Source organism: Bos grunniens, chromosome 17 (genome assembly GCF_055505025.1).
Source record: "Bos grunniens cultivar Pamir isolate PY7600 chromosome 17, Bosgru_T2T1.0, whole genome shotgun sequence".
Taxonomy (NCBI): domain Eukaryota; kingdom Metazoa; phylum Chordata; class Mammalia; order Artiodactyla; family Bovidae; genus Bos; species Bos grunniens.
In genome coordinates, this window is record NC_141181.1 from 12,701,406 (window position 1) to 12,723,573 (window position 22,168).

The window sequence follows — 22,168 nt, forward strand, 5'->3', positions numbered from 1 at the left end:
ATCAGAGTAGAAGAACTTGCCTGATGGGGTTTAAAATGTTTACATATTTGAAGATAATAATTCTCACTTATTGCACATATATAGTATCCAAATGTCTGAAAATATAGTGCCAGAGATATAGAAAGGCTAAAGGAATTGAAAGTTTAATAGGGTAACGCTCTCTATTCTGAGAGGGTCAAATTTTCTTCTAACATTGGAGTTCCTACAAAAGAATCCTATTCAGACCGGGAAGATTTTTTTTAACTTCACATAGGCAATTATTTCCATCTTAACCTTGGATAGAGAAAGTTGGGCTAATAGTTCAATGTGCTTGGAATTATGCCTGTGACTTTTTTTTTACTACCTTGTGAATTTTCTTCTTGAAAGCTCAGTTGAACTTCTTAATTCAAAAAATAAGAATTGGCTCATGCTCCTTGCTCCCAGTAATCACCAGGGCACCACTCTCGTTGAAGATGTGTTAAGGACCTACCTGCCTGTGTTCCTGCTAGAATTTAAATAGTCCCAGTCTGCTTCCTCAAAATCTGCAACATAAGCAGGCTGTATATGAGATGTATGGTTCTCAACTGGGGGTGATTTGCCCCCTCAGGAGACATTTCGGAGCGTCTGGTGATATTTTTAATTGCCATGACTAGAGGCAGGTACCACTGGCACCTATTAGCTAGAAGCCAGGGATGCTATTAAATATCCTGCAATGCACAGAACAGACCCAGCAACAAAGAATTTTTCTGGGCCAGATGTCAATAGTGCTGAGGTTGAGAAATCCCACCTTAGGTGTTGGCAGGTGTATCTAAAGGGCATTTTGAAAACTGAAAGTCATAGACCAGATATACCAATTAAATGGTACTGCTTCACCTGTGGATAAACACAGACCTCTGGAAATTTTTCAAGTTTCTAAGCCAGAGTTTTGTTACTTAATAGCTCCATTAACACTTGTACTTGTTTCGTCATAAACAACTAGGCAATGGCGACGCTATTTCAGTGTAATGTGGCCTGAAAGACAAGCGTCAGACGTGAACAGAACCTTGCCCGTGAATTATTAAAATCCCGGGAAATGGAGAAGGTGCATTATTCCCTGTAAAGTAGCTCTGTGTGTGTCCGTGCTCACGCGTGTCTGACTCTTTGCTGCCATGAGACTCTACAGACTCTCATGGACTGTAACCTGCCAGGCTCTTCTGTCCATGCGATTCTGCAGGCAAGAATACTGGAGTGAGTTGCCATTTCCTATTCCAGGGTGTTTTTCCATCCCGGGGATCGAACCCGCATCTCTTTTGTCTTTTGCATCTTTAGCAACCTCACCACCTGGGAAGCCTAAATGATTAAAAAAAAATTACATATATTAGTTAGGATACAGTTTTGATGGCTATAAAAAATGCCAAAATAACAGTGGCTTAAATAAGGTAGAAGTGTATTTCCCTCTGCTATGGCAGCCAGAGTGTGAACCATCTGGGGCTGATGTGTTGGCCCCAGGGTACCCAGGCTTTTCCTATCTTGTTCTACCAGCCTTAGCATACAACTTCCATGTTACCATCCAGGGCGGCTGCTCAGTCTCCCATCATCATGTCCACAATCTGAACAGCAGGAAGGGAAGAAGGAAGTCCAGGGCATGGCCCTCGTTTTAAGGGTATTACCTAAAGGTTGTGCATATCACTTCTGCTCATCCCACTGTCCAGAACCTGGTCACATGGCTATGTCTAGCTGTTAGGGAGACTGACAGTGTTTTTTGGTCAGCAGACATGTGCCCAGCAAGACCTCAGGGGTTCCTTGATTGAGGAAGAAGAAAAGCATGCAGGTAGGCGGCCACTAGCAGCCTCTGCCTCAAATGTCTTGTCTGTGGTTAATTTAAGGTCAAGGAGTCCAAAGACTGTTTAATAATTCCAGATGGCCTTTGGTCGGGACAGAGGGCACAGACTCTGATGATGTCCACAATGGTTTGTTATTTCACTCTATTACGTTAATCCTAAATCACTCTTAGGGCATTTCTAGCTCAGAAGCTGATCCACCTGGGTTCAGATCTTAGTTCAAGCTTCCTTCCACTCTCTGTGCCTGGATTTCCTCCTTTGTAAATTGTTGATGGTAATAATATGTAACTCATAGGCTTATTCATCTTCTCAGGTGGCGCTAGTGGTAAAGAATCTACCTGCCAGTGCAGGAGACATAAGAGAGTCGAATTCCATCCCTGGGTTGGGAAGATCCCCTGGAGGAAGGGATCACTCCAATCTTCGTGACTGGAGGTTTCCATGGAGAGAGGAGCCTGGTGGGCTACAGTCCTTAAGGTCGCAAAGGATCAGACATGACTGAACTGACTTAGCACTCATAGGGTTGTGGTGAAGATTAGTGAAGTCATACACATGAGGCAGTCAAAACAGTGCCCACCAACGTGACCTATTAAGAGCTCTAAACATTGTTATCACTGTGGGGGACTCCTGTACTGATTTCTTATCCAATGATTTGAGCCTTAACTTACCAAACACATACATGTCTGTTGATTTCATTTGGTTTTGAAATCCTGATAAAGATTTGTTGCTTTCATCTAATTTTGAGTTGTAGCTCCCACCCCCAATAAAGTTATCAAAACGTGGGGTTTGATTTGAAATAAAAATAAAGCTAAATCAGGATTGACGTGAGCTTGAGCCAACTCACGAACCAGTGGATTGCCAGCACTTTATGTCCAAGTCAAGTTGGTAGACAAGCTAGAAATTCAGGCTAGACAACTGATGTTCCAGTTGCTTTTTTTTTTTTTTAATTAATTTTTACTGGAGTATAGTTGCTTTGATCCAGCTGCTTTGTCAACTGCCTGTTGATTTCTCTACAGATATGAGATTTCTGCTTTGACCCAACAAATTTCATTAAACTCAATTCTTTCTTTACTCCTCAGTAAAGGAATTTAAGAAGCCATAGTGAAAACACTGCAGCTCAAAAGATCTACACATGGAAGTAATTGTTATCCTTTCCACAGTATTTCAGATTTCATTATCTTAGAGAAGATATCCTTCCCTGAATTCTGAACAGGTCACTAAAACTAAGGTTAGAACATTTTTAAAGCTGCAAATGTACATACCTACCTGTGGGTGTATTAGAGAAAATCCTGTGTGGGTGATCATATAGTTTGGCCCCCAAACCATAAATATTCTTTGTTAGGTCATTTCTTTTTACTAGTATAAATTTTGAAAGTAGGTTGATATTTTAACCTCTCCATGAAATGAGGGAATTGCACATTATATACGTATTGTATAGGGGATACAGGGTATATTTTCTGTAGGCTGTAACATATTCTGATGTGAATATGAAGTTAGTGGGACAGCCATATTCCAGTAAACAAACCTTTGTCTTGATTTTCTTCTCAAAGTCCCTTTGTTTCTTACAACAGAAGATTTAATGGAAGACTTCCCTGGTGGCTCAGTGGTAAAGAATTCACCTGCCAATACAGGAGATGTGGGTTTGATCCCTGGACCAGGAAAATCTCACAGTCCTTGAAGCAACTAAGCCCACGCACCACAAACTGTCGAGCTTTTGTCTAGAGTCCGGGAGCTGCAACAACTATTGAGCCCACAGGCTACAGATACTGACACCCAAGCGCCCTAGCGCGCATGCTCCACGACAAGAAAAGCCACCGCGCTGAGAAGGCCAGGCGCCACAACTAGCGAAAAGCCCATGCAGCAGCAAAGACCCAGCACAACCAAAACTAAATGATCGTTTAGAATGTAATGGATGATTCTACCTCCATTTATTCTCAAACTCAGTGAAGGAGAATGATGGTGACTAATTATAGCAATACTTAACTGTTCTAGCCACCAAATGATAAAGAAAACAGTTTCACACCATCACATGGAAATGGATGTTATTTAGACTGACCCATATCAAAACATTTCCTAGGCTGGCTAAAGCTTTAAGTATTCAGATAGCATGTGGGTTTAACAGCCCTACAGTGAGACTTTCCAGAATAAATCATTTCCATTTCTGCTACAGGAGCTTGGATCTCTTAAAGATCAATATATTGCAGTATAAGGCTTAAAAAATTATTCAGGACTGAAAGAAACTAGCCCTAGAAGAAAGCTCCCACTCTTTTTCTTTTTAAAATAAACAAATACGGGAAACAGAAAAGCATAGAAGGAACACGTGCGGATGCAGGCTGCTGGCATTCCTGGTGGACAAGCTCCAGAGAAAAGGGGGACAATAACTTTTCCTGGGGTGCAGCATTTGTTGGCGGGACGGGGAGAGGGCGGTTTCAGAAAGCTCGTGTGGGCCGCGAATCTCTTAAAGTTCAGGGACTTCACAAACCTCTCTTTGGCCAACTTGAAAGAAGCCTAAGACTCATGTGAGTGACCAGGTGAACAGTTGTAACTTGATAGGAAGATAATCCTCCGGCTATTATTATATCCAAGCGGTAGATGGAATGACTGTAAAGGTCAAATGTGAAGCTTTCTGCAATAATTTTACCTAAAGGCAAAGAGTTTACCTTTAAGAGCAGGATCTGTACTTTGTTCTGTGGGGTCTCTATTATTTAGTACAGAGATAATAACCTGGCACATTCTCTCATATATGGGTTGTTTGTGGGAGACTCTTCAAGACCTCTAATTTTCATTTTGAAACATTATATAACGGTTCCATTGATTAATAATTATTGCAAATGTGGTCCAAGAATTGTGTGACTCGGGGCTACTACCCCTAAAAGACCAAAATTCTTAATAAAACATAACTGGGTACCTGCCTTTGACCTTGCTTCTGACTTGGCACGTCCCTTGGGAGGATGGCCTTTGTATGTGTGGCTTGGTTTAGTATCTGTGAAAGGGGGACAGTACCTACCACAGTAGCTGTTGGGAGGAGCCCATGATACAATTTATTTCAAGTACTTCACAGAGAGTGCCCAATGCATTAACTCTCAGTAGTAAGTTTTATTATTGCTGCTGCCATATTTCTTGCACAGGTGTTAAGGGGTACAGGGAGACATGATATTAAATGTTCAGAGTTGGTTAGAAATTCAACTTGAAAGTGATGAAATAGATACCTCCGCCATCCTTCTCCCCACCTCCGGTTTACTATTCCCTGCTCCTGACCATACCCTCTCCTCCCCGACTTCCCCCTTCTCTGCCACTCAACCAGTGTTACCACTTCCATGGGCATCCCTCCAGAGATATTGTTTGCACAGACAAGTGAAAACCTATCTGTGTATCTGCATGTATCCATATTTATTTTTGGAACGTTTATTCTTAAGCAGCCCTCCGCTTCAAAGAATAAAGAATCTCCTTTCAAGCCGATCATTGAAACTGGGAAATGAAGTAAGAGGCTCTTCCCTCCATGGTTGCAGATGGCAAGTTTTCAACCCTGTGGAATTAAATTGTTGCATCCTTTTTGATTTAACAAGATAAAGAAGACATTGGCTGTAGAGGACCCTTTTGAATGGACAGACACTGAGACCCAGGGAATGGTTCACATTGGAGTTTATTGCTACATTGAGCAGGTCATTTTATCTGCATATAGTGTGTGCTGTGCTTAGTCGCTCAGTCGTGTCCAACTCTTTGTGACCCTGTGGACTGTAGACTGTAGCCTGCCAGGTTCCTTTGTCCATAGGGATTCTCCAGGAAAGACTGCTGGAATGGGTTACCATACCCTCATCCAGGGGATTTTCCCAACCCAGGGATCGAACCCAGGTCTCCCGCATCCCAGGCTGATTCTTTACCATCTGAGCCACCAGGGAAGCCCATCTGCATATACAGACATGGTCATTTCACCACGTGGGCCAAATGTGCCCACGATCAGGATCAACAACCAAGTCTCTCTTACATATTTTTATATGCTTTGTTGGCTGACAGGTTCCAAATTCAATTGAAGGGGACTTAGAAGCCTTAGTTGAGGAGCCACTGGTATAATTCATCCCACTCTAGCTGATCAGGTAGAGCAAAGAATTTCAGAAAAATGACAGTTGCTCTCACTTCCCTTCTTATAAGTTCCCTTTGCCCCCCTACACAGGAGCCTAATCAAATCAGATTTAGCTCTTCCGCATTCTGTCACTTAGGGCAAAATGATTAGCTTTGGGACTTCTCTGGTGGCCCAGTGGTTAAGAATCCTCCTTCCAATGCAGGGACTCAGGTTGGATCCCTGGTTGAGGAACTAAGATCTCACATGCCACAGGGCAACTGAGCCAGCACGCCGCAACTCCTGAGCCCACGTGCCTCAACTAGAGAGCCCCCATGCCGCAGCTGAGACCCGACTCAGCCGAAAATAAACAGATGAAAAAGAAAAGGTTAAAAAGGCATACTTCTGACGGTCCTGGTGCCTAAGTACTGTGGTTAATATTATCTATAAATAATGCAGTGAGGGAAACAGACTCACTCACTCTCCGTAAGCAGCTGATGGTGATTCTAACTGTGTGGTTAAAAGGCTTAGTCTAGGTTTCAGAGTTTGCTATTAATATTTTGGCTAAACCTTCACTTTGGAAGAGGAAATAGGTTCCGTTGGAGACTCATTTCTTACCCATGGTCCCCCGTCAGACCAGTATTTGGGCCTTGGTGTTATTCAGTGCTCTGTTCTGCTGAAGATGTTACTGGTTTCCGTAATGGTAGAAATAGTTCTGTGAATTGGGTCTTGACTGGTAAAGAGCTTTTCCACTGGCCTTTATGGGTGTTTGGTATGGGTGTGCTTTTTCAATGAGAAATGTGGATCTCCAGGACTTTCACCTGACACTGTCTCCTGTGAGATGAGATTGTGACCACATTTTCAGCTCAGACAACAAACAGGACCTTGAGGCAAATGATATGCAAGAAAAGCAGGCATGCACTGTTGAAATTGGAATATGGCAGTGTTCCAGCACGCGGAGCATTTGTGTGTTCCCATATTAATATTAAATGCAAGACTCTTTGTTCTTGCAGCATTAAGGTTACAAATGTGCACGTGCCAAAATTGGGAAGGAGCAGAAAATAAGATTCTCATGGTGACATCTGTTCTCCACCATGTACATGTTCTGTAGTACAGTGTGTGGTTGGAAGACTGATTAGATATGCAGAGCCTTTGGTATGTAGTGTGATTAAGAACCTGAACTTCAGCCTGTTGGGGAGGCGAGGGATGAGGTGAGGAGGGCAGTGAGCCAACACTGGTTCACTCTCAGTCCAGATTTTACTGTCGGATTCTAGGGAGGCAATTAGCCGGCCCACACCTCATGTTCTCTGTAATTTAGAAGCAGTAGTCTGAGCTTTCTTTCTAGTTCACCTGGTTCCCAGAAGGTGGGGCCAAGATTCTGCGGAGACTGTCTCCAAAGGATGTTGAATCTCTGTCATCATATTGGGTTGGCCAATAAGTTCGTTTGGGTTTTTCCATAAGATGCAGCAGGAAAAACCCAAGCAAACGTTTTTGGCCAACCCAATAGTTTGAGGTGGTGACTTTCTGTCATGGGTTAGGACGTGGCGCCACGCTGCACGGGCGAGGGCTTCTCATGCTTATCTGTTTGCAGGTGCTTTACATTAATTGACACATGTCATGCCCATTTTCTCTCTTTTGCCTGTAATTGGTGAAATTTTAATCAAATCAACCAATATTTATTTATTGTCTATTGTATTTAAGATCAGTGTCAGAAGAGAGGCTAGGAAGAGATGCTTTCAAAAAGGACCAAGTCGGAATATTTGAGAAAAAATACATACCAACCTACAGTAATAGAAGGCACATAAGTAAAATATAGTTCATTTCCAGTATGGAGTAGGGTTGTGTCTCCAGGTTGCCAAATTTATTATTTGATTTTTCTCAATTTTGATTTGTAACTGAAATAGTGTGTTGATATTTTTGTGTTTAATTTGTTTACTTTTCAATTGGAAAAGTGAAATGAAAGGAAAATATCCTTTTTTTTTTTTAGATTTCTCCTCTTGCTCAGCTACTTTGGAGTTGTATTACTGAATATTTTCTGTTCCTTAACATATCCTTAGGCTACTGGATGTTTACATTTTGGATTTGTGAGCTGAAAATCCTCTTCTCGCTCTATCCTTAAATGATTAAATAGAAGGGGTTTCAAGTTTTCATTTAGTTATTAGGTTGGTGCAAATGTAATTGCAGTTTCAAATCGTGAATTTTAAATCATTATATTGATAACTAGACTCAAACACATCTTTACTAATCAAAATAGGAACCATTACAATAAACACGTTTTTGCCAACCAGAAATAAGTTTGCTTATTCCTGTAGCATAAAAATCCGTGCTTTGGGATTCAACCAACTCTTGGAAAGTATTTTCTTTTCTTTCCTTTATTTATTTATTTTTTTTTACTATTTCATTAACACTTTAAATTCACAAAGAGTATATGCTTAGCTGTATTCAGCTTTTTGAAATGAAGATTTTAAAAGTGCACAAATCTTTTAAGGATGCAGTGAATACTGCACAATGTATTAACCAACTAGACAACCTGGAGGGTGGTGTAATATGTATTTAGGAGCCAAGCCCTGGAATTGGAGGGAATCCCCACCATTTAGGACTGAACAGAGAATTGGTTGCTGACAGGCTCGACCCTCGACTTCAGACTTGAGAGACAAACTGAGGGGGGGCTGTGAGTGCATAAAACCACTGAATTCAGGGCAAGCGGTAACAGGAGTGGCCAGAGTCAGTTTGCATTGTGGGGCCAATCTGAAGTGAGCTGGGGTGGCCGGAGGCTGGAAATGTTGCAACTGAAGTCCAGGATCCATAAACAGTGAGCAGCCATCTTCTAAACATCGCTGGGTTCCAACCCCTAAGATGATTTTCCCAAACAAGGGGAAAGCGTTTTCTGGTTGTGGTTGTAGAGGCATTTTCTTGCTGGTTGTGGAAGCATTTTCCCTGCAAAACTTGTCGAGGTGCTCGAAGAAATGGCTGTCGGTTGGCAAGAGGCCAGGTGAGTACGGTGGACGAGGCAGAGCTTGGTAGTGCAGTGTGTTCACCTTTAGAAGCGCTGGTTGTGCGACGTGCCGTTGGGCATTGTTGTGAAGAGGAATCGGGCCCTTTCTGTTGACCAATACTGGCTGCAGGCGTTGCAGTTTTTGGTGCATCTCATTGATTTGTTGAGCATGCTTCTTAGATGTAATGGTTTCGCCGGGATTCAGAAAGCTGTAGTGGATCAGATTGGCAGCAGATCACCAAACAGTGGCCATGAATTTTTTGCTGCAAGTTTGGCTTTGGGAAGTGCTTTGGAGCTTCTTCTCAGTCCAGCCACTGAGCTGGTCATTGCCAGCTGTCTTAAAAAATCCACTTTTCATCATACATCACAATCTGATCAATTAATGGTTTGTTGCTGTCATGTAGAATAAGAGAAGAACAACACTTCAAACCAGTGATTTTTTTGGCCAGCTCATGAGGCACCCATTTATCGAGGTTTCTCACCCTCCCAATTTGTTCAAATGCCAAATGACTATAGAATGGTCAATGTTGAGTTCTTCTCGTGTAGTTGTAATAGGACCATCAAAGCTGATTGGTCGTTATCAACTTCCGGTGGCCCACCACCACGCTCCTCATGTCAAGGCTCTCGTCTCTTGTAAAACTTCTGGAACCGCCACTGCACTGTATGTGTGTTAGCAGCTCCTATGCCAAATGCATTGTTGATGTTGGGAGTTGTCTTCACTGCTTTATGACCCATTTTAATTTGAATAAGAAAATCACTCAAATTCACTTTTTGTGTAATGTTATTTTCCTAGTTTAAAATAAATATAAAATAAACAGCAAGTAAAAGTAATTAGCAAAAAAACATAAAATGAGAAATATGCAATAAAATGATGTATAACAGAACCATATTTATTTAAGAATGTATTCCAATATCAAACCGCAGATTTCAACAATGCAAAGCCACAATTACTTTTGCACCAACCTAAGTTGGATTAAAGCTCAACATTCAGAAAACTAAGACCATGGCATCTAGTCCCATCACTTCATGGGAAATTGATGGGGGAACAGTGGAAACAGTGTCAGACTTTATTTTTGGGGGGCTCCAAAATCACTGCAGATGGTGATTGCAGCCAGGAAATATAAAGATGCTTACTCCTTGGAAGGAAAGTTATGACCAACCTAGATAGCATATTAAAAAGCAGAGATACTACTTTACCAACAAAGGTCCGTCTAGTCAAGGCTTTGGTTTTCCTGTGGTCATGTATGGATGTGAGAGTTGGACTGTGAAGAAAGCTGAGCACTGAAGAATTGATGCTTTTGAATTGTGGTGACAGAGAAAACTCATGAGAGTCCCTTGGACTGCAAGGACATCCATCCAGTCCATTCTAAAGGAGACCAGTCCTGGGTGTTCGTTGGAAGGACAGATGCTGAGGCTGAAACTCCAATACTTTGGCCACCTCATATGAAGAGTTGACTCATTGGAAAAGACCCTGATGCTGGGAGGGATTGGGGGCAGGAGGAGAAGGGGATGACAGAGGGTGAGATGGCTGGATGGCATCACCGACTTGATGCACATGAGTTTGGGTGAACTCCAAGAGTTGGTGATGGACAGGGAGGCCTGGCGTGCTGCGATTCACGGGGTCTCAAAGAGTCGGACACAACTGAGCGACTCAACTGAACTGATCTGAATATATTAATAATAGTAATGCCCTAACTTTCAAATGGGCTTCCCTGGTGGCTCCACTGGTAAAGAATCTGCCTACAATGTGGGAGACCTCGGTTCAATCCCTGGATTGAGTAGATCCCCTGGAGAAGGGAACAGCTACCCATTCCAGTATTCTAGCCTGGAGAATTTCATAAACTTTATAGTGCATGGGGTTGCAAAGATACAAGTTCAATTCTTCAGATACCTTATGGATAAAATATGTGTTTGGCAGAGGATTAAATTTACATTATAGACCTTCCACGCTGTGGCTGTATTCTGTTCTTTAACAGGGATGTTTGTGTCAAAGGCAGCTGGATGAGGTTGTACTTTCATCTGAAACCATAAAATGCAGTGACACTTGCCATCTAGGAATGAGAAAAATTAAATACATGACTTTGGCTTCCTTAGAACCCACTAAGTCAAGGTCATCAGCTATCAGCCTTTTTCTGCTTTGAAACAGAGATTAAAGATCCTTCACAAAAACAGGGTGATGCCTGATGAACATGCCGAATGTTAACGTGCAGTATAAGGGAAGCCAGGGCACGTACTCTCCCAGACTGGGGGTCCTGGGTTCAGATCGTAGCTCCGCCTCTTACCAGCTGTGTGAGAATGGGCTGATGTCTTAAGTATCCTGAGCTTTGATTTTTTTTTTTTTTCATCCATACAGTGAGGATATGGCTTCCCAGGTGGTGCTAGTGGTAAAGACCCCACCTGCTAAATGCAGGAGACATAGAGATACGGGTTCAGTTTCTGGGTTGGGAAGATCCCTTAGAGGAGGGCATGGCAACCCACTCCAGTATTCTTGCCTGGAGAATCCTATGGACAGAGGAACCTGGTGGGCTACGGTCCATAGGATCGCAAAGAGTTGGACACGACTGAAGTGACTGAACGTGCATCTCACACAATGAGGGTAACAGTGAGAACCTTAACATGTTGCCTTGAGGATTAAATGATATAATGTAAATAAAAGACTTAGCTATAGTGCCTGGAAGAACATAAATGCTATGTGTTTGGTGTGCTCGGTTGCTCAGTTGTGTCTGACTCTTTGCAACCCCATGGACTGTAGCCTGCCAGGCTCCTCTGTCCGTGAAATTTTTCAGGCAAGAAATATTGGAGTGGGTTGCCATTTTCTATTCCAGGAGATCTGCCCAACTCAGGGATCAAACCCTTATTTCTTGGATCTCCCGCATTGGCAGGTGGATTCTTTACCACTGCTCCACCTGCGAAGCCCAACATAAATGCTAAGTAAATCTTAACTAGTCGTATTTATAGTTCCTCTTGCGTGCATGCATAGGCGCTCAGTCGCTTCAGTCGTGTCTGTCTCTTTGTGACCCCATGGACTGTATAGCCCACTAGGCTCCTCTGTCCATGGAATTCTCCAGGCAAGAACACTGGAGTGGCTGCTATGCCCTCCTCCAGGGGATCTTCCCAACCCAGGGATCGAACCTGTATCTCTCTGCCTCCTGCATTGGCAGGTGGGTTCTTTACCATGCCACCACCTGGGCAGCCCAGTTCCTCTTTCAGCTACATCTAAATCCACAGCTCTTTCCCTCATTAAAGACAGGCCATGAATAAATTATTGACAATGATATTATTGTGGAGATAGCCTGTTTTACTTATTTAAAAATAAAATGTTTGCCAACACACTGTCAATGCTGCCAATCATTTTGACGTACTTTCATAGGAAAATGCTATCAACAGAGGTACTTCCCAATCCCATATTGGTAAGCCCTACCTGAAGAAGAAGAATTAAAGAAACCAATGAACAGAAATCTTCATCACATAAAAACATATAACTTTGCTGAATCAAATAGTATTTCTGGTCTAGGAGAAAAATATTTGTGATGAATGTTGCTTTCAAATGTTAAATCTACCGTCATCTAACACAAATTGTATAATGTGCTAAAACTCAAGGTCAAGAGAGGCAAACTGAAGAGGTATATTTTCTGTTAATACAGAATTCAATAGCTTGGGAGCAGAGAGAAAAGAAGACTGAAAATTTGAAACTGGATGTGGTCACGCAAGAATACTGCAGTGCCTGGAAACTGATAAGGGCTTTAAGGAAATTTAGAAATCTTTAAAGGAATGGATGATATGATCAAGGCTTGTCCATAAGAAAAGAGAACGAGAATAATCGAGACGACCAGCGGATTCCAGTCTCAGTAAAGGGAACGACAGAATACCTAGGGGCTTACTTGAATAGTATTTGGAAATGACTGTGACTGGGGTTTAAAAAGAAACATTAAATATCTTTAAAATACTCTGTAGGCATGATACGTAGCGCATCATACAGTATTAGCAGTAAATGAACACACTTCTTGGCCTTTTGGCTACAATCACACGTAGAAGTAAATGAACATTAAAGTCTTTAGTATTTTAGAACTTATTTTAGGAAGTCTAAAATATTTAGAATTTTCACATTTTAGAGTATTTTAGAAAGTTTAAATTTTTTAACAATGTTGATCTGCCTTTAGTTTATTTATTCTCTCCTTTATTCAAGAAATAAATGTGGAACACTGAGCTCAGCAATATATAAGGAGGAAAAGTGATGATTCTCCCATTTGCCCTAGCAATGGTAATGCCCTCAAGATGTTCTCATTTGTGCCCATACTTTATGATAATCTGTGGAAGAAAACTCTTTTGGATATAAAGATCCACCTTCACCTAATATAGTCATGGGGTAGCACCACACTTGAATGCCTGTTCCTTTTCTAAGAAAAGTGGAAAGAACAGTCAATGGAGGGTCTTATTCTGGGGCCAGTGAAAGCTGGCCTGAAAGGATTTAATTAAAATCTACATAATTGGTGCTCAGGTTTTTGATATCCAGCAACCCATCAGCAGTAAAGACGTAGAAAGACAGCCAGGAGGAATCAGGCAAGAGAAGGAAGGTGGGGGCTCCACATTTCACCAGTCTCTGTCTGTCTAGGGCCTGGGGTCAGTATTTGGGTTGCCCCAACAAACCCCCCTTTAAATGTATGCTGTCCTGATGCTTCTTCTTGATGGCTGGTGAATTTAGGAAAACTTAAACTGGAACAAATCGAGATTATAGCAGATAGATTTGTCTGTGGCGAAATAAATCGGAATCCTTGAATTTTCTTCACTGATGTTGTATAAGTGTGTAACGTAATGAGTGGTTGTGGGGTTGGGCTTTGGAGCCATATAGACTTGGGTTTGGGCTAGGCTGTCACTTACCAGCTGGGAGAACTTGAATTCATTGTTCAACCTCCCTGAGCCTGATACTTCTTTTTTTGTAAAATGGGAATGGTAACAATAGTATCTCACCATAGTGTTGTTATGAGTTCCTATATAATATGTGTACATGCATAGTATAGTACCTGGCACAGTGGTAAATCCTCCATACACGAAGCCTATGGCTTTAATTATGCATTATCTTCTGAATGGGCCTTTTTTTCCATTGGAGTATCATTGCTCTACAATGTTGTGTTGACTTCTGCAGTACGACAAAGTGAATCAGCCATATGTATACATATATCCCCTCCCTTTTGGACCTCCCTTCCACCCCCACCCCATCCCTCTAGGTCACCACAGACCACTGAGCTGAGCAGCCTATGCTATATAGCAGGTTCTAATATACTTTTAAGAAACTCTGATGCTGGTTTGCATAATGAAGATAAGCTGCCCAAATAGGATGAGTCTCATTGACCAGAATCATGTTTTAGGGCTACACCCTACCAGCCGTGGAAGCTGGGAAGGGGAAATGCATGTTTTTGTTTTTGTTTTTTAAACAAGGCACGTTGCTCCCCTAAAAAAAAAATTGTAGCTCTGTTAGCTGTTGAGTAAGCAATGAGCAGTGTCTGCCACAAAGACATGAGAATGACTGCTCCCAGGCCTGATGGTTTTCTAACAAAGATTTGTGAATGTTCTCAACATTGGGACATTCTGAGGGCATTTGCTAAGACTTCAAATCTTATCATCATCATTAAGAAGAGAAGTACCCACTGGTCTATGTAACTGGAAAGAATAATAACCAGAGCCCCTTGGCTGTCACTCCTGTATCAATATTGTGAGTTTGCTTCCATGTCGCAGTGTAAAATTTGGTTGCCATTTAGTTCACCTGTTATGATGTTGGGGGTATGATGGTCTCATTTATTCAGTAAGCATTTATGGAGTGTCCACTGATCTTGGAAATACAAGTAGAGGAAATATGTAGAAGCAACATCCAAATTCCTACAAATTTCTAATGGATTGATTAATAAGGTGAGGTTATATAGCGATGAGGGCTTCTGAACTGAACTGCAGTTTGAAATGAGCCCCCCAAAAAGATCAAGACCATGAACTCTTTTATACCTAAAAATCTCTGCCCGGTATTTTTAATCAAGCACAGATTGACTCTTGCTAAATTCTGCTAGCTTAGCTATTCCTTGATCTGACATCTCGACCAGTGGAAAATCCCTTAATTTGGAAAAGTATTTGGAATCATCTTTAAAGGGAAATTTGGTTGCACCAAGACCTGCAGAGAGGTGGTTGTAGGGAACCTAATAGATCTGTTCGGTTCAGTTCAGTCGCTCAGTTGTGTCTGACTCTTTGCGACCCCATGGGCTGCAGCACACCAAGATTCCCTGTCCTTCACCACCTCCTGGAGTTTGCTCACACTCATGTCCACCGAGCTCATGATGCCATCCAACCATTTCATCCTCTGTCGTCCCCTTCTCCTGCCTTCAGTCTTTCCCAGCATCAGGGTCTTTTCCAATGAGTCGGTTCTTCGCATCAGGTGGCCAAAGTATTGGAGTTTCAGCTTCAGCATCAGTCCTTCCAATGAATATTCATGACTGATTTCCTTTAGGATTGACTGGTTTGATCTCCTTGCCATCGAAGGGACTCTCAAGAGTCTTCTCCAACAGCACAGTTCAAAAGCATCAATTCTTCGGCACTCAGCTTTCTTTATAGTCCAACTCTCACATCCATACATGACAACTGGAAAAACCATTGCTTTGACTCTGCGGACCTTTATTGGCAAAGTAATGTCTCTGCTTTTTAATATGCTGTCTAGGTTGGTCATAGCTTTTCTTCCAAGAAGAAGCATCTTTTAATTCCATGGCCGCAGTCACCGTCTGCAATGATTTGAGAGCCCCCAAAAATAAAGATCTGTTAGGACCTGCCAGATTACCCTAAGTTGCAGTGACGCTTACAGGAAATTTGTAAAGGATTTAGAACTGCAAACACTTAGCAAAGACGCTACGTGTGTGCATGGTGCAAGTCGCTTCAGTCGTGTCCAACTCTTGGTGACCCTATGGACCAAAGCCCTTCAAAGATATTGACCCCCAAAGAGCCCTAAAGCATGACTGGCTCTCCTTAATTCACAAGCAACCCTCAGAAGGCAGCAGCGTGTCTTAAGCCCATGAAACCAAAGGACAGAACCAGCAGGGAAAGGACTTAGCAGAAAAACCACGTGCCCTGCCTGGAAATGACCGGATAGGTTTTAACCTATAGAAGAGTATGGACTGTAAGTGCCAAGGATTTCAGAAGTTCATTTGAGATATGCCTCGCAACTCTCCAGGCTTGATGATGAAAGAAAGACTCACAGTACCATCTGTCATCACGGAAAACCCAAGGGGCCCCAGAGCCTCTTCCACACTGAGCAGCTGATGCGGATTTAGTCAATCTGGACAGTTATTTATGCGTTGAGGTCACACTTTGGCCAATCTTTTGCTTACGACTTTAACCAAATAAAGCCTTCCCTCTCCACATGTCTCTTGCCAAAGTCAGGTCGAGAGATGGTTCTTTGAGAGGATTATTTTGGCAGGAGATACAGGGATCCTCTCACACAAACACAGTAACAAAGCCTGATGATACACCAGTCAGGGAGCTAAACGATGTTAAAGCTGAGAAGCAAACTAAAGTCCTTTCCTTTGCCCTTCTTGTTCTTTGAGAGGTTTTGTTTGTTTAACAAAAATGTTGCCCACATGTCAATGAAAGGCCCAAAGAGAAATAGTTTACCTCAGAGGGGCTTGGCTTTTAGAGTTTTCCCATTTGATCTTCCTCTTGTTCTTTCTTTGTTCTACTTCAAGACACACTGGTCTCTAACTTCTCCAGTATATTTTCGCTGGAAATATACTAGGCTGACACCTTCAAGAAGAGAGATTGACATATACGCATCATACTGTGTAGCACAGGTTAGCACATTACTCAGTGCTCCGTGGTGACCTAAGCGGGAAGGAAACCCATGAAAGAGGGGATACATATGACTGATGCACTCTGCTGTGCAGCAGAAACTAACACAACATTGTAAAGCAACTGTATTCCAATTGAAGAAAGAGAGAGAGAGGTGGAAATAAACCCTAGTGTCTGTGAATTGCTAAATTACATATGTCCACTTGTAACCAAGAATTTAAACCCTGAGCCAAAACACAGGAGGAGAAAGAAAAAGCCCTTCCTTGTTTGTTGTAAACATTGTCTGTGATTCCATGTGGCTTGGAGGAGCTTCAGTGAGACCCAGGCTGGTCACTCCACTCTCAGAGTCACTAGCCAGGTACCTGAGCAGTTACTTCAGTCCTCTGGGCCTCGGTTTCCTTATACGTAAGAAGAGAGAATTGAACAAAATGACCCTTAAGGTTCCTCCCTGAGCCTTAGTTATGCTGGAAACCTTGATTCCCTTATTCAAACCTGTACATGTTGTGAGGTGCAGTGAGATGGAAGAGGCCCTGGAATTTTATGCTTCATTTCATCCTCCTGGAAATGAAGGAGTTGGATTCAAAGAAAGCTGAATCCTCTACTGGATCCAATGTTCTGTCACATAGAGTTTGATGAAGCTCCCTCCCAATCTGTACCAGATGGGTTTATCGCATGGAAATTTTTGGAGAAATACTTGATGGACCTGTACGCAAAATGAGACCTGTCCCCTAGGATCACTGGATCACAAGAGGCGAGTCTGGCATCCTATCTCTTGGCTGTTGAGCCTCATCATTATGAATGACGGTTCTCAGTTCACCACAAAGGGGAGGAGCTAAGAGCCTTATACTGGGACTGCTAAGATGGGGTGACTCTCCAAATACCCTCTTTCTATATTCTGAACCATACTATAAGAGAGAAAAGTGCTTGCTCCTGCATACCTAGTTATTACTTCACTTAAAACAAAAATGTATTTAAGGAAGAGGGAAAGGTCCAAATGATATTCAAAGCGAATATTATGGGTGGAAAAGTAGGGAGAAAAACATCCACTCAGATAGTACCGAGTAGCCAGGAATTTATGGGAACAATTTATGGATATCTCAGGAACCAGAGTATAAGAAGATAAAGGGAAATCAAATGCTTTGTAGGAGACAGAGTCCTCTGAAACACTCTTAAAAGTATCAGTCCAGTTCAGTCCTTCTGTCCCTCAGTTGTGTCCAACTCATTGCAGCCCCGTGGACTGCAGCACACCAGGCTTAATCATTAACTATTTTGCTATAAAGGAAATGAAGAAAATTATTCACACCTTCTTAAAATAATGAAACAAATATTAAGGAATGTGGAAATAAGAGCAAATTTAAAAAAATAATATCTGTATTCCAAATTTTGCACCGATTACAAAGCAGTTAGTGTTAGGTGAATTTTTCTGTTATGTGTTATGCTTCAACTAAAAGTTTTTAGAAAGCAAATTTCTTAATTTAAAAAGGTTTTTTTTTTTTTTGAGGGGAACAGAAGATAATTACGGAGAAGGCAATGGCACCCCACTCCAGTACTCTTTTGCCTGGAAAATCCCATGGATGGAGGAGCCTGGTGGGCCGCAGTCCATGGGGTCGCTAAGAGTCGGACTCGACTGAGTGACTTCACTTTCACTTTCATGCATTAGAGAAGGAAATGGCAACCCACTCCAGTGTTCTTGCCTGGAGAATCCCAGAGACAGGGGAGCCTGGTGGGCTGCCGTCTATGGGGTTGCACAGAGTCAGACACGACTGAAGCAACTTAGCAGCAGCAGAAGCAGCAGAAGATAATTAAGATGGAAATATGCTCAGCTGGCTGTACACTTACTGCTGTTGACAGTGAATATGGAGAGTTCTTCACGGGATACAGGAATTTAGGAATACAACTTGTCAAAGGCAGACCTAACTTCCAAAGTCCTCAGTTAAAGAGTAATCATGGGAGGAGTTTCAATTAAGAGCATCCTAAGTGAAACCCAGCTGACAGTGGCTGAAACAAATAGTGGTTTACTTTCCTTATCTAAAAAGTAAGTCCAGAGTGGGTGGTTTCAGCTATTTATTCAGCTACTGGAAGATGCCATCCAGGACCCAGACATTTTTCATCTTTCCCTTTCTCCATACTTAACAGGTTGGCCTTCACCTGATCAGGCCTCATATGCCCAAAATGGCTGCCATAACCCCAGGCATTGTCTCTGTGTCCAAGGAAAGAAAAAGAAGGCGGCCAACACCAAGTATATCTTTCTCTTTATCAGGAAAGCAAAAGCCTTTTTATTGGTCATAACTTTAGCACATGACCCCCCTTAGCTGCCTCTACAGTGGGAATTAGACAGGGAGAGGAACGTTGAGAATGACTGTCGGGTTAACCAAAAAAGCAGTGTCTGCCAGAGAATGCATCTTGAAGAGAATAATCCTGTAGCTTGTTATTGGGAAGAAGTAAGGAGAGAGGCCCTCTGGGGATATGGGTCAGGACTGCAAACATTTCTAATAAAAATCATTAAATCGTGGTTTTGGGGTTAAGACACCATTCAGAAAGCAAGTAGCCTTATTTTTTACCCCGAATTGGCCATTAGCTTTAACTAACACTGTTTCCAAGCCTCAGTCTTTCACAGTATAAAATAAGAATAATGTTTATTCCCTGCCAAACTTGGGTCCTTTCATTCAGTCATTCCCTTCTTCAACAACTGTCTACTTCCCACCTGCTATGTATCAGGTCTGTGCCTATGCCCAGGATGCATAAATAAATCCTCCAGAACCCCCTCCCTCAATGACTCACCTTCGAGAGGGGAAGCCAGAGAACATGATTAATGAGCACTGTCGCATGTCGAGCTCACTGGGTGCTCTGTGTTAAAAAGACATATAATATGTTAATAGAAGATATGTAGACATGATATAGCAGGTAAGGTGGTGCAATCCCGTGTCCAAGAAAAGTGCTTTGGGGCAGAGAAGGGAAGAGGACACATTGCCTGGGGAACTGGGAAGGACTTGACCAAGGAGATGCTGTCTGAGACAGGACTTGATAATGAGCTGGAGTCGGTGTGCGGCAGAGGCGCCAGAGGCGGGGAGTCACTTCTGGTGGAGGCATAGTTGATTTGAAAGTGTTGAAGGCTCCAGAAGCGGGGAGATGGTTGGAGTCAGTGTGTGGACGATCTGAGGAGCCCTGTGCAGGAGGAGTTTGGCCTGGGGGAGCCACTGGGAGCTCAGGACGAGACATGACCTGCCTTGTGCCTCAGAAAGGTCATCTGGGAACCTCCAGGAGGGGCTGGTGGAATGGTACCCACGAGTCTGTTTCGGAGGCTTTGGCAGTGTTCCTGGTGAGCGATGATGACTCAGGTAAGCAGTAGCCAGGCCAGTTCATTTGGTTTCCGGAGGAGGAGACGATGGAGCACGGTACCTGTGACTGAATCAAGCCGAAAGATGCACACCCTAGCGGCACTTGCCACTTGCCCCACAGTGGTTTTCTTAACGTAGGGCTACAGTCTGTATCACTAATGCAAAGAAATTAGGCCTGCACATCCATTTTTATAAACATTTATCTATAGGGTTCACAATCTAAATAGTTTACAGTATTTTTGGTAACTTTTGGTCCTCAAGAGCTGCAGGCAGTGCTTGGATCTCTTCCAGAATGTGTCCTGGAGAGCTGGTGGCCCCAGCTGCTGGGCCTCCATGGTGCTGGAACCAGCCCTGCTTCCAGAAGGCAGACGGTGGTCCTAAGCAGGGTCTTGCAAGGCGTCCGTCACCTTCAGCTGTCGCTCTCGAACCAGCTTTTGGTGACCGACTGGATGTGCTAAAAGACAGAGAGAGGGCGGGAGGAATCAAAACAGGTTCTGAGGTTTCTCTCACCGGGCAGGTGACACCATCCCCAGGAAACGTGGAGGAACATGGCACCCCTTGGGCTCCATTTCAGCTCTGGGGAGAGAAGAGCAAGTCTGATTTCAGTACTTGTTTGGGCAAAGTTCTAATTCCCCTCTTGCCCCTGCACCTCCATCCCCAGCCTCACCCCAATCTGATTTCAAGGTCATGTTCTGGGATGAGGCTGCGATGGCCTGCTTCTCTTGCTCCTGCGTGTGAAATGGCAACAGGTGGCCACAGCAAACGCAGACAGCAAGGAGGGAGAGGAGCTGGTCCCTGGACAGGGCTTGGGGCCCAGGCCGGGGCGGGTGGGGGCGCTGACCAGGGCTGAACACCCCCACCCTGCCTCACCGTGCCTCCAGGCAGTCCTTCTGCTTCCCCACAGCACAGCCTTCGTGGCTCTAACCGTTTTCTAGACCAGTGGAGGCAGTTGGACTTTTCATGATGCTTCAACGTCTCAAGCATGTGACTGATACTTGAAAGAATTACTAAGAGACTTCTCTCCTTATAATTGCATCTGCTTGTTCGGTCTGTGACCCAATTAGTTCATTCTTGTTGGGAGTGTATTGGAAGACCCTGTACCCTCTTGATCTCTCCTTACAATTATTACTGCCATCCTCCTTTGAAGCCCTGTTGTGATTACACACTTCAAAGCTACTGAAATGCCCTCTCATGCCGTGTGTGGAAATGCTCACAGCTCGGACTCAAGGACAGTCATCCGAGAGTGGTTCTTGTCCTCACATATCAGAGCCCCATAGCTCCCTTTGCGCTTTCTTTCCTCCACAGCTCCACCTCTTGCCCTGCTGAGGTTTGTAGTCACACATTCCTACTCTAATAAGAAGACTCAATCTTGTCTCTGAGGCCCAAAGAGCTACGTTTAACAAACACGGATCAATCAATACATGGGCCTTATCAGTGTTAGGATTACTGGCAGGTGCCTCCCAGCAAACATTTTTACAGTTTCACCATCAGTCCCCCGCCCCTTCCAAACATACATTCATATTTGCCTTCCTTCCTGAGATTACACTATCTGGCAAGTCTGAATTCAAATGAAATTTGATCCAGTTGACTCACCCAAATGCAGGTGGAAGCCTGTATTTGTATCTGGGAAGCAGTTTCACCAAACTGGGGGAAATCAGGTTCTTTGTTCTGATGTTTATCTCTGCCCGGTGGTCTGAATGTTTTCATCTGCTTGATTTTATGAAACGTTCCTTCCACCATTTAATTATGGCCGCGTGGTATCTGGTGGTATAAAGCACCACCGTGCTGTAGGAACAGTCACAGTAATTTACTGAGATGAAGGACAAGATACTGACTCAGTAAACTATATGTCTTGCTCTCCAGGGTGAGGCTGAAAGCTGTAGTGGGCCCAGACAAGTGTCCTCATGAAAGTGGCCCCTTCCCCCTTTTTGGTAACTCTGTCACCTCTCTCCTTATCTTACTGTTGAAGTAATGTTTATGTAATCCTTAAGTTTTGTGAGAAGCAATATGGACCTTCCCTGAGGGCTCATTGGTAAAGAATCCACGTGCAGTGCAGGAGAGGTGGGTTTGATCCCTGGGTCAGGAAGATCTCCTGGATAAGGAAATGGAAACCCACTCCAGTACTCTTGACTGGAGAATCCCATGGACAGAGGATAGATGAGAA

General features: G+C 43.2%; 1 protein-coding gene and 1 long non-coding RNA gene across 10 annotated transcripts in view; one reads left to right on the forward strand and one right to left on the reverse strand.

Annotated features, from left to right (window-relative positions):
- Nucleotides 1-22,168, forward strand: part of ZNF827 (zinc finger protein 827) — a 190,552-nt gene that overhangs the window by 145,798 nt on the left and 22,586 nt on the right. The window lies entirely within an intron of this gene.
- Nucleotides 15,483-16,621, reverse strand: LOC147355024 (uncharacterized). The gene is made up of 2 exons (XR_015144158.1): nt 16,493-16,621; nt 15,483-15,606 (listed from the first exon to the last, which is right to left on the reverse strand). It is a non-coding gene; the product is annotated as an uncharacterized LOC147355024 (long non-coding RNA).